Source organism: Dendrobates tinctorius, unplaced genomic scaffold (assembly GCF_039654945.1).
Source record: "Dendrobates tinctorius isolate UK_male_01 unplaced genomic scaffold, ASM3965494v1 ptg000011l, whole genome shotgun sequence".
Lineage (NCBI taxonomy): Eukaryota > Metazoa > Chordata > Amphibia > Anura > Dendrobatidae > Dendrobates > Dendrobates tinctorius.
The window spans coordinates 22,688,654-22,702,417 of record NW_027361679.1 but is presented as its reverse complement, the minus strand read 5'-3'; positions in this window follow the sequence as shown (position 1 = coordinate 22,702,417).

Below are 13,764 nucleotides of genomic sequence, written 5' to 3'. Positions count from 1 at the left end.
TGTGAGTATGAGAGACGGAGTGAGAGAAGGGGTCGTATGTGGAGTGAAAGAGTGAGTGGAGATGGTGAAAGGTGAGAGGAGTGTGTGTTGAGGAATGTGTGTGTTGAGGGTTAACATGGCAAGAGGTGTGATCAGTGGCGTATCCAGGGGGGGGCAGCCGGGGCAGATGCCCCAGGCGCAGCCAGCAGGGGGGCGCAGTCGGGCCGCCTAATGCAGCGGTCCGCAGTGTCTCCCCCCCGGCGGCTGCGTTCTGCCGCCCCCCGTCCTGTGAGTCGGCGGTTCTCTGTGTCAGCTGTCAAGCTGACAGCCGGCGCAGAGAAGGAGGCCGTGCCGGCTCCCAGGCAGCAATTGTACTGGCGTCTATACAGACGCCTGTACAATTGAAGCTCTGACCGCCGGGCCAGAGCGACGTCAGCAGCGTGATCATGTCATGTGATCACGCTGCTGACGTCACTCCCCGGCGCCCAGAGCAAACGCTGGTGGTAAGTGTGCTCCTCTGTGGAGCTGAAGAACCACCGAAGATGGGAGATGGGGGGGTGTTAGTAAGTGGGGGGGGTTATTGAGTGGGGATGGGGGTTAATGAGTCGGGGGTTAATGAGTGGAGATGGGGTTTAATGTGGGGATGGGGGTTAAAGTGAGGGGGTTAATGTGGTGATGGGGGTTAATGAGTGGGGGGGTTAATGAGTGAAGATGGGGGTTAATGAGTGGGGGGTTAATGAGTGGGGATGGGGGTTAATGAGTCAGGGGTTAATGAGTGGAGATGGGGGTTAAAGTGAGGGGGTTAATGTGGGGATGGGGGTTAATGAGTGGGGGGTTATTGAGTGGAGATGGGGGTTAAAGTGAGGGGGTTAATGAGTGAAGATGGGGGTTAATGAGTGGAGATGGGGGTTAATGTAGGGATGAGGTTAATGAGTGGGGGGGTTAAAGTATAATAATAATTTCTATTTTTATATAGCGCTAACATATTCCGCAGCGCTTTACAGTTTGCACACATTTTCATCACTGTCCCCGACGGGGCTCACAATCTAAATTCCCTATCAGTATGTCTTTTGGAGTGTGGGAGGAAACCGGAGTGCCCGGAGGAAACCCACGCAAACTCCTTGCAGATGTTGTCCTTGGTGGGATTCGAACCCAGAACCCCAGCGCTGCAAGGCTGCAGCGCTAACCACTGAGCCACCGTGCTGCCCATGGTATGGGGGTTAATGAGTGGGGCGTTAATGAGTGTGGGGGTTAATGAGTGGCTATGGGGGTTAATGTGGGGATGGGAGTTAATAAGTGGGGGGGTTAATGTGTAGGGGGGTTAATGTATGGGGTTTAATGAGTGGAGATGGGGTTAATTAGTGGGGGTGGGGGTACATAATGTGTGGGGGGATTTGGGAGTGGGGATGGGGGATACTTAATGTGTGGGGGGATTTGGGAGTAGGGACAAGGGATTATTGAGTGGGGATGGGGATACTTAATGTGTGGGGGGATTTGGAGTGGGGATGGGGGGTACTTAATGTGTGTGGTGGATTTGGGAGTAGGGACAAGGGATTATTGAGTGGGGATGGGGGATACTTAATGTGTGTGGTGGATTTGGAGTGGGGATGGTATTTAACGTGTGTGGGGAGATTTGAGGACACAAAATGAAGAGTATGTATGAGGGCATATATGAGGAAGCAGTATGGGGGATGGGTGCAGACAGTAAGGGGTGCGAACGGATGAATTTATGTGGGCACAGTATGGGGAGTGAGGGTGATGGGATGTGTGCAGACACAGTATGGGGAGTCAAGGAGTATGTGTGAGCAGACAGTATAGAGAGTGAGGGGGTAAATATATGAGGAGACAGTATGGTGAACAGGAGGATGATAGAGGAGACAGTATGAGGAGGGAGGGGAATAGTGTGAGGTGACAGTATATTGCAGATATTTTTATTTGGGAGCATTATAATGACACTTCTATCTTTAAGGGCATCGTGTGAAGATTTGCTGCAGAAGACCGGAGAAGATGGAAGTCTGCAGAGACGAGATGTGGATGAGAAAACTCATCATGGGGTCTGGACAAGAAGAAGAAAAGGAGAACGACTGCAGAGACGATGTCATCTATAAGGTACCTGGATGTAAATATTATTAGTGATACTGACTAATTCTCATGTTTTTATTTGTTAGGAACATTAAAGGGGATGTCCAGGTTTGTGCTGAGTCTGCAGTCATTCTATGTGACTGCAGACGTCTGAATTCTCACAGTGCTCACTGAACGCTGTCAGGATTCTCTCGTGCTGGTAATTTACATACATGCGGTCACATGCTGACTAGACATGTGTGGCCTCACTCAATGAAAATGAACGGAGCGAGGCCGGGCACGTCTAGTTGGAATGTGGCCAGAAGTATACAAATCACATACTTGTGCTGACATGACTGTACATCGGCAAGGGAGAATCCTAAAAGTGTGCAGTGCATTCATTGTGAGAATTCAGAAGCTCCAATGTCAGGATTCAGCTCTGCAGGTTCCAGTGTCATCACACGGACACTTCACTCATATGCGATTTTCATAGATGTGGTCTTGTGACAACGAGCTTCTCTTCCTGCTTTCAGTTTTTTACTGAACATTGAGAGCATTAGGGAGAGCAGCTCGTGGGTACATGGCTAAGTGTGTAAGTCACATATGTACTTTTTTTTTGGGGGGGGGGGGCGCCGAACCAAATTCTTGCCCCGGGTGCCAGAAAGCCTAGATACGCCTCTGGGTGTGATGCTATCGCAACCTCCCGATGCAATAGCATCGGGCCATAATCTAGTATTATATATTTATTTAAAAATTATATATATATATTTCAAGTTTATAAACGCAGCAGTGTCGTGTTATTTCAAAATAATGGCTTACTTGGGCAGCATATAAGTGTAACCATTATTGACGAAGCAGACCACAATTTTGAAGAAAAATAACATTTTTATTAGACTAAAAAATATGTAAAAAAAAATATACACAACACAACATAAAACTAAACAAAATATTACCACCACTACAACTGTTAATAACATGTTTCATTGTCATTACAACGTTGTCTTGGTGGAGTATAAAAAAAGGAGGGGGAGCAAGGTTCGTGTTTTTCTGAGGGTCTATCCCCCTCCTCATAGTTGTTTCTAGAGGCTCTTGATTGTGTGCCCATGAGTACAGCGGATAATGATGTCTGTCCACGACACCAGACATGTCACAAAGTTTTCCTGTAGCTGCTTGACTCAAGGCCTCAAGCATTACGCGTTCAGCATGAACATGTTGTGTTGCCTCTATTGTCTGTAGCTTTTCATCTTACATAGTGAGCAAAGCCGCTAATTTGTGGTTGGGTCTGCGGCGCTGTTAGTACTTTTTTGGCCAGTTGTAGAAACTCAGGTGTAGCCGAGGTGGGGGCCTTCCTTTCGCATCCAGAATATGTTAGTCGTCGCGGTACCGATGTAGATGGTGGCTCTATAGTTTCCTCCTCTTGTATTGTTGCCATGCTGTCATCGTCATGTGTGACTGACGGAGGTGTTGAGACAGCTTCTTCAGGCTCCTGCGTGAACAGAAAACGCTTGTTAAATCACAAACCAAAACCTATTGTTCATCACACAAGATCACCCAAATACAGCAAAGCGTTTGCATAGGATATCACGATCATCAGTCACAAGCGTTCTTGTTAACTGGAAAATGTGAGGACGGGACTAGTATTAATGGATATTAAATGTCATTCCACGGTATGAAAAATGAGTAGGCCTAAACAGGTTAAGTAGTATACTTATCTGTACAGGAAGGGATAAGTTTTGCAATCTGCTAAATTTATCATGTAAAATTGAAATTTTCTATTCAAATATGGCATGTACATCCAACATTACAATGTTAATTACTAGAAAATAAGGTACTTACATCTCCGACAGGGGAGTCCGGCTGGATCTCTGGGTCTGGTGCCAACATTGATATCATTTTTCTGGGTACTTCTTGGTCCCTTGTGAAGGCCAGAAGATCATAGTACCAAAGTTTGGGCACATACATGTCTTCCGTTCCGGCACCAGACTTGCTAGGTTTCTCCACCTTGTTCAGTTCTTTTTTAAAAACTGTGCAGAGGCCCTGTATCTTTTTATTCACCACTGCCTCATCCACCACCTCAGTTAGATTGTGCTTTTTGGACAGTTCAACCAGCTGCTGATATGCCTCCTTTTTTTTAATCTTGTTGCTGTAATCAGCCGACTTGATTTTCCACAAGCAAGGCAGGGAGCGGTACAATGAAATCCCTCAAAAAGTCTTGCTTCTCGGACATCTGAAATAATAAAAAGGAAACAGTGAGAACGGCCCAATACATGTAACATTTTTTAAATTTAAAACTACTATCGCTGACCATGCAAAAGCGTATGTACACACTTAGAAGCCAAGCTGCCCGCCATTAGCTTGTGTTTTAGCAAGACATCAATATAGAATAGAGTTATGGCGGGGGTGGGCGCAGCAGGAAAACTAAAATGGCTGCCCATGCCACAGCGGCCCTCCATTAGCTTGTAAGTGTTTTAGCTTGACCAGAATGTAGAATACAGTTAGGATTACATATTATAGATAGCTGACCTATACAAGGAAACACAACAAAGATCCTAAAATGGTGGGGGGTGGACGCGTCAGGAAAACTGAAATGGCCAAACATTCCTATGTAACAGCATTACAAAAAAGTATAATCGAATTACGATTAAATATAGTACACAGATGACCTACAAATGTAAACGCAGCTAAGATCCTAAAATGGCGGGGGGTGGGCGTGGCAGGAAAGCTAAAATGGCTCCCCATGCCAAAGCGGCCCTCCATTAGCTTGTGTTAGCATAACCTCAAGGGAGAATAGAGTTATGGCGGGGGTAGGCGCGGCAGGAAAACTAAAATGGCTGCCCATGCCAAAGCAGCCCTCCATTAGCTTGTGTTTTAGCATGACCTCGATGTATAATAGAGTTATGGCGGGGGTGGGCGCGGAAGGAAAACTGAAATGGCTAAACATGCCTATGTAAAAGCATAAAATGCCTATGTGAAATAATTGTAGAACACAGTAATAATTACATATAAATGATAGCTGTTCTATAAATGGAAATGCAATACAGAGCGTACGATGGCGGCGGGCGCAGCTGGAAAAGTACAATTGCTGCTGTATGTAAAAGCATATAAAAATGTAGAATACAGTTATGAAAAGTGAAATGCCACAAAGATCATTCAACATCACAAACAATGCCTACCTTGCAAGACAGAGTATAAAAATCCAGAAGGAATAAATCCAAGAAAAACGCAATAGCGACTCACACTGGATCGCAGGAGCAGGCAAGCAAAAGGCTCGTAGAACGCAATATGGACTCGCACTGGAACGCTGCAGGAATGCCGTATGATATAACCACAGTGCTCGAGAACAATGGATGGGAGCACTAATACATCGTCTTTTATGATGAGGTCACCCAATCGAAAAGTGAGAGCTTAGCAGTGGCCACCAATCGGTGCAGAGAGGCGTGGAAAAGGTAACGTTCAATCACGCCTATTGAGGTCTGTATCGTTACAATTGATGCTGTGTGACAAGGTCCCAACGACCGCCGAGGTCGTTATACAGATCGCTGATCGTTGCTGCGTCATTGAGTAAATCTGCCTGTTTGGCAGTTAACTAGCGACCATGTAGCGACGCACCAACGACCTTTGCCAGGTCGTGTCGATGTTGTGATCGCTGGTGCGTCGCTATGTGGAATGGGGCCTTAAGCTAAACAGTCTGTTCGGTCTTTTATATAACTAGCAAAACAGTGTTTTTCCCCAGGAGCACAGCAACTGCATGGAATAAGGGACACTGTAAGAGGAAGTAAATGTTCTGACATGATTCATGTTGTCTTCTCACTGGAAGGGATCACAGATTCAGGATCTTATTACCTTGGACCCCTGGGGATCCAAAGAATCTTTTACCAGAGGTATAATTAGCAGCAGAAAGGCTACACAACCTCTCTGCAAAGAAACTGAACTCTCACCATGCACGCCTGACCAAAACCCTGTATGTGAATCTTATGGAAGCTTCTGGAATTGTTTGCAGAATTTCAGTAAAAGGTGCCATCTGATCATAATCCTATCTAATGCTGATTATTCTCTGCTGCTATATTCCTGCTTCAACTCTCCTGGGAGCCAGCCACAGTTGGGAAGGGATTAATCATCTGGCACTGTCCATCACCACCTAACTCCCAGGGACCTTCATCAGTGCATGACCATACCAGGCCAAACATCCCAACTGACATCATGAACCTTTTAATTATTTTTATTATTAACCCCAATTGACAAAGACTGTCACGTGCATCTGGTCAGAATCGACCAGCACTTGGAACCGACGTGACCCAGTACCGTTAATGCAGCGGCCCGGACGGGGTTGCACATAACAATATAATAAAGATATTAATAAGAGGTATAAGAATTTCACCTGGCAATAACATTCAGTTAAGTAATTTCATGCAAATAAAGTGCCATGTGATCAAAAAATAATCCCTGATGATTAAATTCATGCGATTCAATCCATTATTACAATATGTTTTAAAAATTCATGGTATTGTTTTTGTATTGAATGGAGGATACTGAGACAAATGATTGATTAACATCGCTATTAATTCAAAATTTGGTGTCATAGAGTTCATATGGTGGAATCTAAATGCCTATAATGCATATGGTGGGATCTGTGATAGGTAAAATATTTAGGTTTCAATACCTATAATGAGGAAAGGGTAATTAGCAATTGACCGCAGGCTGGTACAGATTCAATCATACCTCTGCTGGCTGATTTCTTAATGCTAAGTCCTACAGGTTATGGTTTAGAATAAGGAAATAGGGTCAGAACATTCCGACCACAGACAATCAAATAACGGTATGATAAAGAAGGCTATTACCTGACAGTGGCCTAACATCATGGTGCATACTGCATATACTTCCTGGTGCATAGTGCCATAACATCCCGGTACATAATGCCCTTACAGCCTGGTGCATACTACCCTTACAGCATCGTGTATACTGCCTGTACAGACTGAGGCACACTGCCCGTAAACCCTCGTGCATACTGCCCGCGCAGCCTGTTGCATATGTAGGGGGTTATAAAGACTGTTTTATGACTCACAACCGTCTCGGTTAAATGTGGGTAAATATAAATATTCTACTCTGTATACAGTATATGGTTAGATATCTTAATTGTGCTATGGGTCAATTATATATAGAAGAGTGCAGTACTCAAGTTAGCCCACTAGAGGGGGCACATTAGGACTAAATAATAAAAGGATAGCAACTAGTTAAATTAGGAGGGGCCAAATTTGGGTAAGTTGTAGGATTTCCTGAATTCTAGTCAGTAGGACCTGGGAGCCTGGACTTCACCTGCCAGAAGTGTAGACTACTGGCCCTTTTAGCAGAAAAGATGCAGGGTCTGGAAGAAAGAATTGCAACTTTGAAACTCATCAAAGAAAATGAAGACTTCCTAGACAGAACATAAGCATCTCTATTGGTCACAGAATGTGAAGAATGTGTCACAGAACCTCTAAAAGCAGACAAGTGGAAGCATGTGACCAAAAAAAGCAAGACGACCATGGTTACGAGTACCCGAGTATTAGGAGGTACTCATAACGAGTACAGCGAGTCCGAATACTAAAGTACTCGCTCATCCCTAGTTGGCAACAATGACAAGGCAAGGATGGACCTACCGACAATCTGCAAGGACTTTGAAGAGTTGGAGAAGAAAGTAAAGGAACTGGATGCACAGGTAGTTTTTTCTTCTATCCTTCCAATAGATGGGCATGATACCAGGAGATGGAACAGGATCCTTGATGGGAACAACTGGCTAAGACAATGGTGCCGTCAACAAGGATTTGGATTCCTGGACCACTGTGTGAATTACCTGTTCGATGGGCTCCTCGCCAGAGACAGACTAGACCTATGCAAACCTGGGAAACACACATTCACCAGAAGACTCGCTACACTCATCAGGAGGGCATTAAACTAGAACAAGAGGGGATGGGAAGAAAAACATTAGAGTTGAACAACAAGCCAGAAAATATAGAGATGAAGGATATGAGGTGCGGCAAAGAAGACCCGATGCAACATACTCAGAAGGGATGTAAGAACATTTCTAAAACAATCCACAGGGGGAGATTGGAACAAAACAAATCCTCTAAACTGCATGCTCACAAATTCCAGGAGCCTGACAAACAAGATAGATGAACTAGAAGCAGAATTATGTACAGGTAACTATAACATAGCGTGAATAACCGAGACATGGTTAGATGAAAGCTATGACTGGGCAGTTAACTTACAGGGTTACAATCTGTCATTACAAGGATGTCATTTTAAGGATAACAATAGAAATATGCCAGAAGAATAACTCCCTGCTATAGATGCTTCATTGTTGTTGTCACTATGCTTCACTATTGGTATCAATCTGACAATTGATCTGCTTCATCCTCAGGTATGTCCCCTTGCTGCAATACCATCATCACCCATCTTTCCTGAACATCAATCACCACTGTATCTATCTGCTATCCATGTTATGTCCCCTGGCTGCAATACCATCATCATCCATCTTTCCTGAATCCCAATCACCCCTGTATCTGTCTGCTATCAATGGTATGTCTCCTGGCCGCAATACCATCATCACCCATCTTTCCTGAACCTCAATCACCCCTGTATCTGTCTGCTATCAATGCTTCATCTGTCCTTTTGGATCTATGCTTTTTTTTTCCTTCCTGACTTCTAAGTAATCCCATCCTGTGTCTGTAACCAGTGTCCCTGCTGCCCCTCCCTCCTGATCACACCTGGCCTGTTTGATGCGCATTTGAACTGTTATAAATTCTGAGCCATTGGTCTGTCTAGAGCTGTCATTACAAGGATGTCATTTTAAGGATAACAATAGAAATATGCCAGAAATGAGCCAGAAGTGACCAGAAGGTACGCCTAAAATCTGTTTCAATATACTAAATTTCATTCTGTTACCTCCACACTTACCCTTACCATGCTGACATATGCTCTAATGGTTTTGCCTCCATTTCTCCTGACTTTCCTTCGCTATCCACAGACCCCAGCACCCTCTAACCAAGTAATAATCTCTCTTGCCACCCCACATGACCTCCTCTGCTGACCTTCTCCTCAACCTCAGATCTCTCCTAATAGCACACAAAACAAATTGCCCACTCTCCTCCTCCCACCTGCTCTGCCTCTCTCTGCTTCTCCTCACTGCTGGCAACATATCTCCTGATCCTGGAACCCCACAGCTCATACCTTCCATTATTACCCCCTTCTACCACTCCCAATCCAATATAAACATCCGAAATCTTTCCAACCTCAAACTCATGCCCTTAACGCCCACCACCCTGCTCCCTCTCTCTCTCTCGAGCACTCTGGAATGCCCGCTCCGCCTGCAATAAACTCCATGTGATTCACGACCTCTTTACCTCTCGGAATTTTTCCTTCCTTGGCCTCACTGAAACATGGCTGACACCCTCCGACACCACCTCCTCTGCTGCGCTATACTATGGCGTCCTCCACTTCACCCACACTTCTCGCCCTGGCAACAGACATGGTGGAGGAGTGGGCGTTCTCTTTTCTTCCAACTGCACCTTCAACGCAATCCCACCTCTTCCGTCCCTTGTCCTCCCCTCCTTTGAAGTCCACTCTGTCCGCATCTACTCTCCCTACAACCTCCAAGTGGCCATCATATACCGACCTCCAGGCCCAACCACTGCCTTCATTGACCAATTTTCTACCTGGCTCCATTACTTTATCTCTGCTGACATTCCCACCATCATCATGGGTGACTTCAACATCCCCATTGACACCCACCAGTCAGCAGCTTCCAAAACTCCTGTCCCTTACTTCATCCTTTGGACTTACTCAGTGGTCCTCCTCAACCACCCACACAGACAGACACATATTAGACCTGGTCTTCACCCATCTCTGCTCCCTATCTAACTTCACAACCTCCCCTCACCCTCTATCTGACCACCATCTACTCACTTTCTCATCCCTGTCCTCCTCACCTGTCACCCATGTCCAGCAACACGCGCACAACCGCAGAAACCTTGCACATCTACACACTCACACACTCTCTGACTCTATCCTACCACTGTCCTCCATATCTTCACTCCATGACACAGACACTGCCACTTGTTTCTACAATGCCACTTTTGCATCAGCCATCGACTCGGCCGCCCTTATGCATAACAGAGTGTGACGAATCAATAGACAACCCTGGCACAATAGCACCACTAAAAAGCTTCAGCAAGCATCCAGAATTGCTGAACGGCGCTGGAAGAAAAAGCATTCACAAGACGACTTCACTGCAATCAAACAAGCACTTGCATTGAAATCAGCTCTCACCTCTGCTAAACATGCCTACTTTACATCCCTTGTATCTTCCTTATCCCACAACCCTAAACAGTTGTTCAACATTTTTAACTCCCTCCTCCCACCGCTGCCCCCTCCAACTTCCCTAATCTCTGCTGAGGACTTTGCCACACACTTCAAAAACAAGATAGACCAAACACAGCAAGTCTTTATTACCAAGCTCTCTCCACCTGCTGTCGCCTACAGCTCAAAAAGATTTCCAGAATCTGTCCTTTCCTCAACCCTCACTCTACTAAAATGCTTGTGCATGCTCTCATCATCTCCCATCTCGACTACTGAAACATCCTTTTCTGTGGCCTCCCTGCTAACACCCTCGCACCTCTCCAGTCCATCATTAACTCTGCTGCCCGACTAATTCACCTCTCTCCTCTCTACTCCTCCACTTCTCCCCTCTGCAAATCTCTTCACTGGCTCCCAATCCCTCAGTGTATCCAATTCAAATTACTAATACTGACCTACAAGACCATCTATAACCTGTCTCCTCCATATATCTTTGAACTAATCTCCCGATATCTTCCCTCACGTAATCTCCGATCCTCCCAAGACCTCCTCTCCACACTTATTCGCTCCTCACCCAACTGCATCCAAGACTTCTTCCGGATAGCCCCCATCCTTTGGAATTCTTTGCCCCAACACGTCCGGCTATCAACCACACTCAGTTTTTTCAGACAGAACCTGAAAACCCATCTCTTCAGGAAAGCCTAAAGCCTGCAATGATCCCCGCTGCCTCCTCACCACTACTGGAGCTGCCGCCTCACCATCACTGGAGCTGCTGCAACTCCCCCAACCTACTGTCTCCTTCCCCACCATCCTGTAGAATGTAAGCCCGAAAGGACAGGGTCCTCTCTCCCCTCTATATCAGTCTGTGATTGTTAGTTTGTTTATCTGTAATTTGTATGTAATCCCTTCTCATTTACAGCACCATGGAATCAATGGTGCTATATAAATAAATATTAATAATAATAATAAAAAGGATCGTAAAAATCATAGAGGAGGAGGGGTTTGTCTTTATGTAAAGCCTTGTCTAAAGTCCACTTTAAGGGAGGATATTAGTGAAGGGAATGAGGATGTGGAGTCCATATAAGTCGAAATACATGGAGGGAAAAATAGTAGCAAAATTCTCATTGGGGTCTGTTACAAACCCCCAAATATAACAGAAATCATGGAAAGTCTACTACTAAGGCAGATAGATGAAGCTGCAACCCATAATGAGGTCCTTCTTATTGGAGACTTGCATTACCCGGATATTAACAGGGAAACAGAGACCTGCAAAACCCATAAGCGCAACAGGTTTCTGCTAACAACCAAGAAAAATTATCTTTCACAATTGGTGCAGAATCCAACCAGGAGCAGCACTTTTAGACCTAATACTATCTAAGGCCTCTTTCACACTTCCGTTTTTGACCATCAGTCAAAATCCGCCAGGTTTTGAAAAAAACGGATCCGCCATTTTTTTTTGCGGATCCATTTTTTTCCCCATTGAGTTGCATTACTGGCGGATCTTGACGGATGGCCATCCGTTGGATCCATTTTTGTGAGTATCCGCCAAAAATTTTTTGTCCGCCGGCATGCCTGGACGGACCTTGCAACGTTTTTTTTTTGTTGGATCCGCATTTTCCATTGCGCATGCCCGGAGAAAGGAACTCAGGGAGAAAATTAACCCCGAAATCCTTTCTGGCAGACGAAAAAAAAATTCTCTCTCTCTCTCTCTCTCTCCTTCCCGGCCAGCGGTTCCTTTAAAATTCTTAATTCTGCGGATCCGTCACAAAACGGATCCTGTGGCATCCGTTCACATCAGTTAGGAACGGATACGCTTTAACTGACACAAAAAACTGAAGTGTGAAAGAGGCCTAACAGACCTGACAGTATAACAAATCTGCATGTTGTCGGATATCTAGGAAATAGCGACCACAATATTGTACAGTTTCACTTGTCTTTCGCTATCGGGACATGTCAGGGAGTCACAAAAACACTTTAAGAAGGTAAAATTTGACAAGCTTAGAGATGCCCTTAATCTGGTTGACTGGGAAAATGTCCTCAGAAATAAGAATACAGATAATAACTGGGAAATGTTTAAGAACATCCTAAGTAGGCACTGTAAGTGGTTTTTACCTTGTGGGAGCAAAAGGACAAGAAATACGAAAAACCCAATGTGGCTAAACAAAGACGTAAGAGGGGCAATTAACAGTAAAAAGAAAGGATTTAAACTACTAAAGCAGGATGGCACACTTGAAGCTCTAAAAAATATAAGGAGAAAATATAAGGAGAAAAATACTTTATCTAAAAAACTAATTAAAGCTGCCAAAAAGGAAATAGAGAAGCACATTGCTAAGGAGAGTAAAACTAATCCCAAACTGTTCTTCAAATATATCAGTAGTAAAAGAATCATAAGTGAAAGTGTAGCCTGCTTAAAAAATTGTGAGGAAAGAATGGTTGTAGATGACAAGAAAAGAGCCAACACAGGGTGGGCCATTTATATGGATACACCTACTGTAAATAAAATGGGAATGGTTGGTGATATCAACTTCCTGTTTGGCCGGTTTCACTTTAGCGCTTTTTAAGCGCACGCACGGCCGGGGGTAGCTCTGCCCCCGAGCCGGCTCTCTGCCCGGCGTGCCCGCCCCTTGCTTGTAGCGCCGCCTACTAGCGGACAGCGGCGCCTGCGATCGGCGCACCCTATCGATTCCCACACAGCAATGGCATAAAGTGAGACTAGGGACTTTTTTTTTTTAAGTGGCCGAGGAATACAGTGCAGAAGGATACCTACCTTCCGTCATTGGATTCCTGCAGCCCGTAGAGAACGGCAGCAACAGCTGATGCTGCAGTTCTCTACCCAAGATCGTCGTGGGACACACTCGTGGACTGCTTCGGATCGTGGGTGAGTATTTTTGTGGTTTGTTATGTTAATATTTATTCCGTAAAAGACAATGGCTTCGGGGAACAATGTGACAAGTATTGGTAAGTATGTTACTCTATGTTATATGTACTGTATGTCTATGTATGTATTGTATGAATGTATTGTATGTAGTATGTATGTAGTATATATGTGGTATGTATGTAGCATGTAGTATGTATGTAGTATGTATGTAGCATGCATGTAGCATGCAGTATGTATGTAGCATGCATGTAGTATATATGTAGTATGTATGTAGCATGTAGTATGTATGTAGTATGTATGTGGTATGTATGTAGCATGTAGTATGTATGTAGCATGCATGTAGTATGTATGTAGTATATATGTAGTATGTATGTAGCATGCATGTAGTATATATGTAGTATGTATGTAGTATATATGTAGCATGTAGTATGTATGTAGCATGCATGTAGTATATATGTAGTATGTATGTAGCATGTAGTATGTATGTAGCATGCATGTAGTATATATGTAGTATG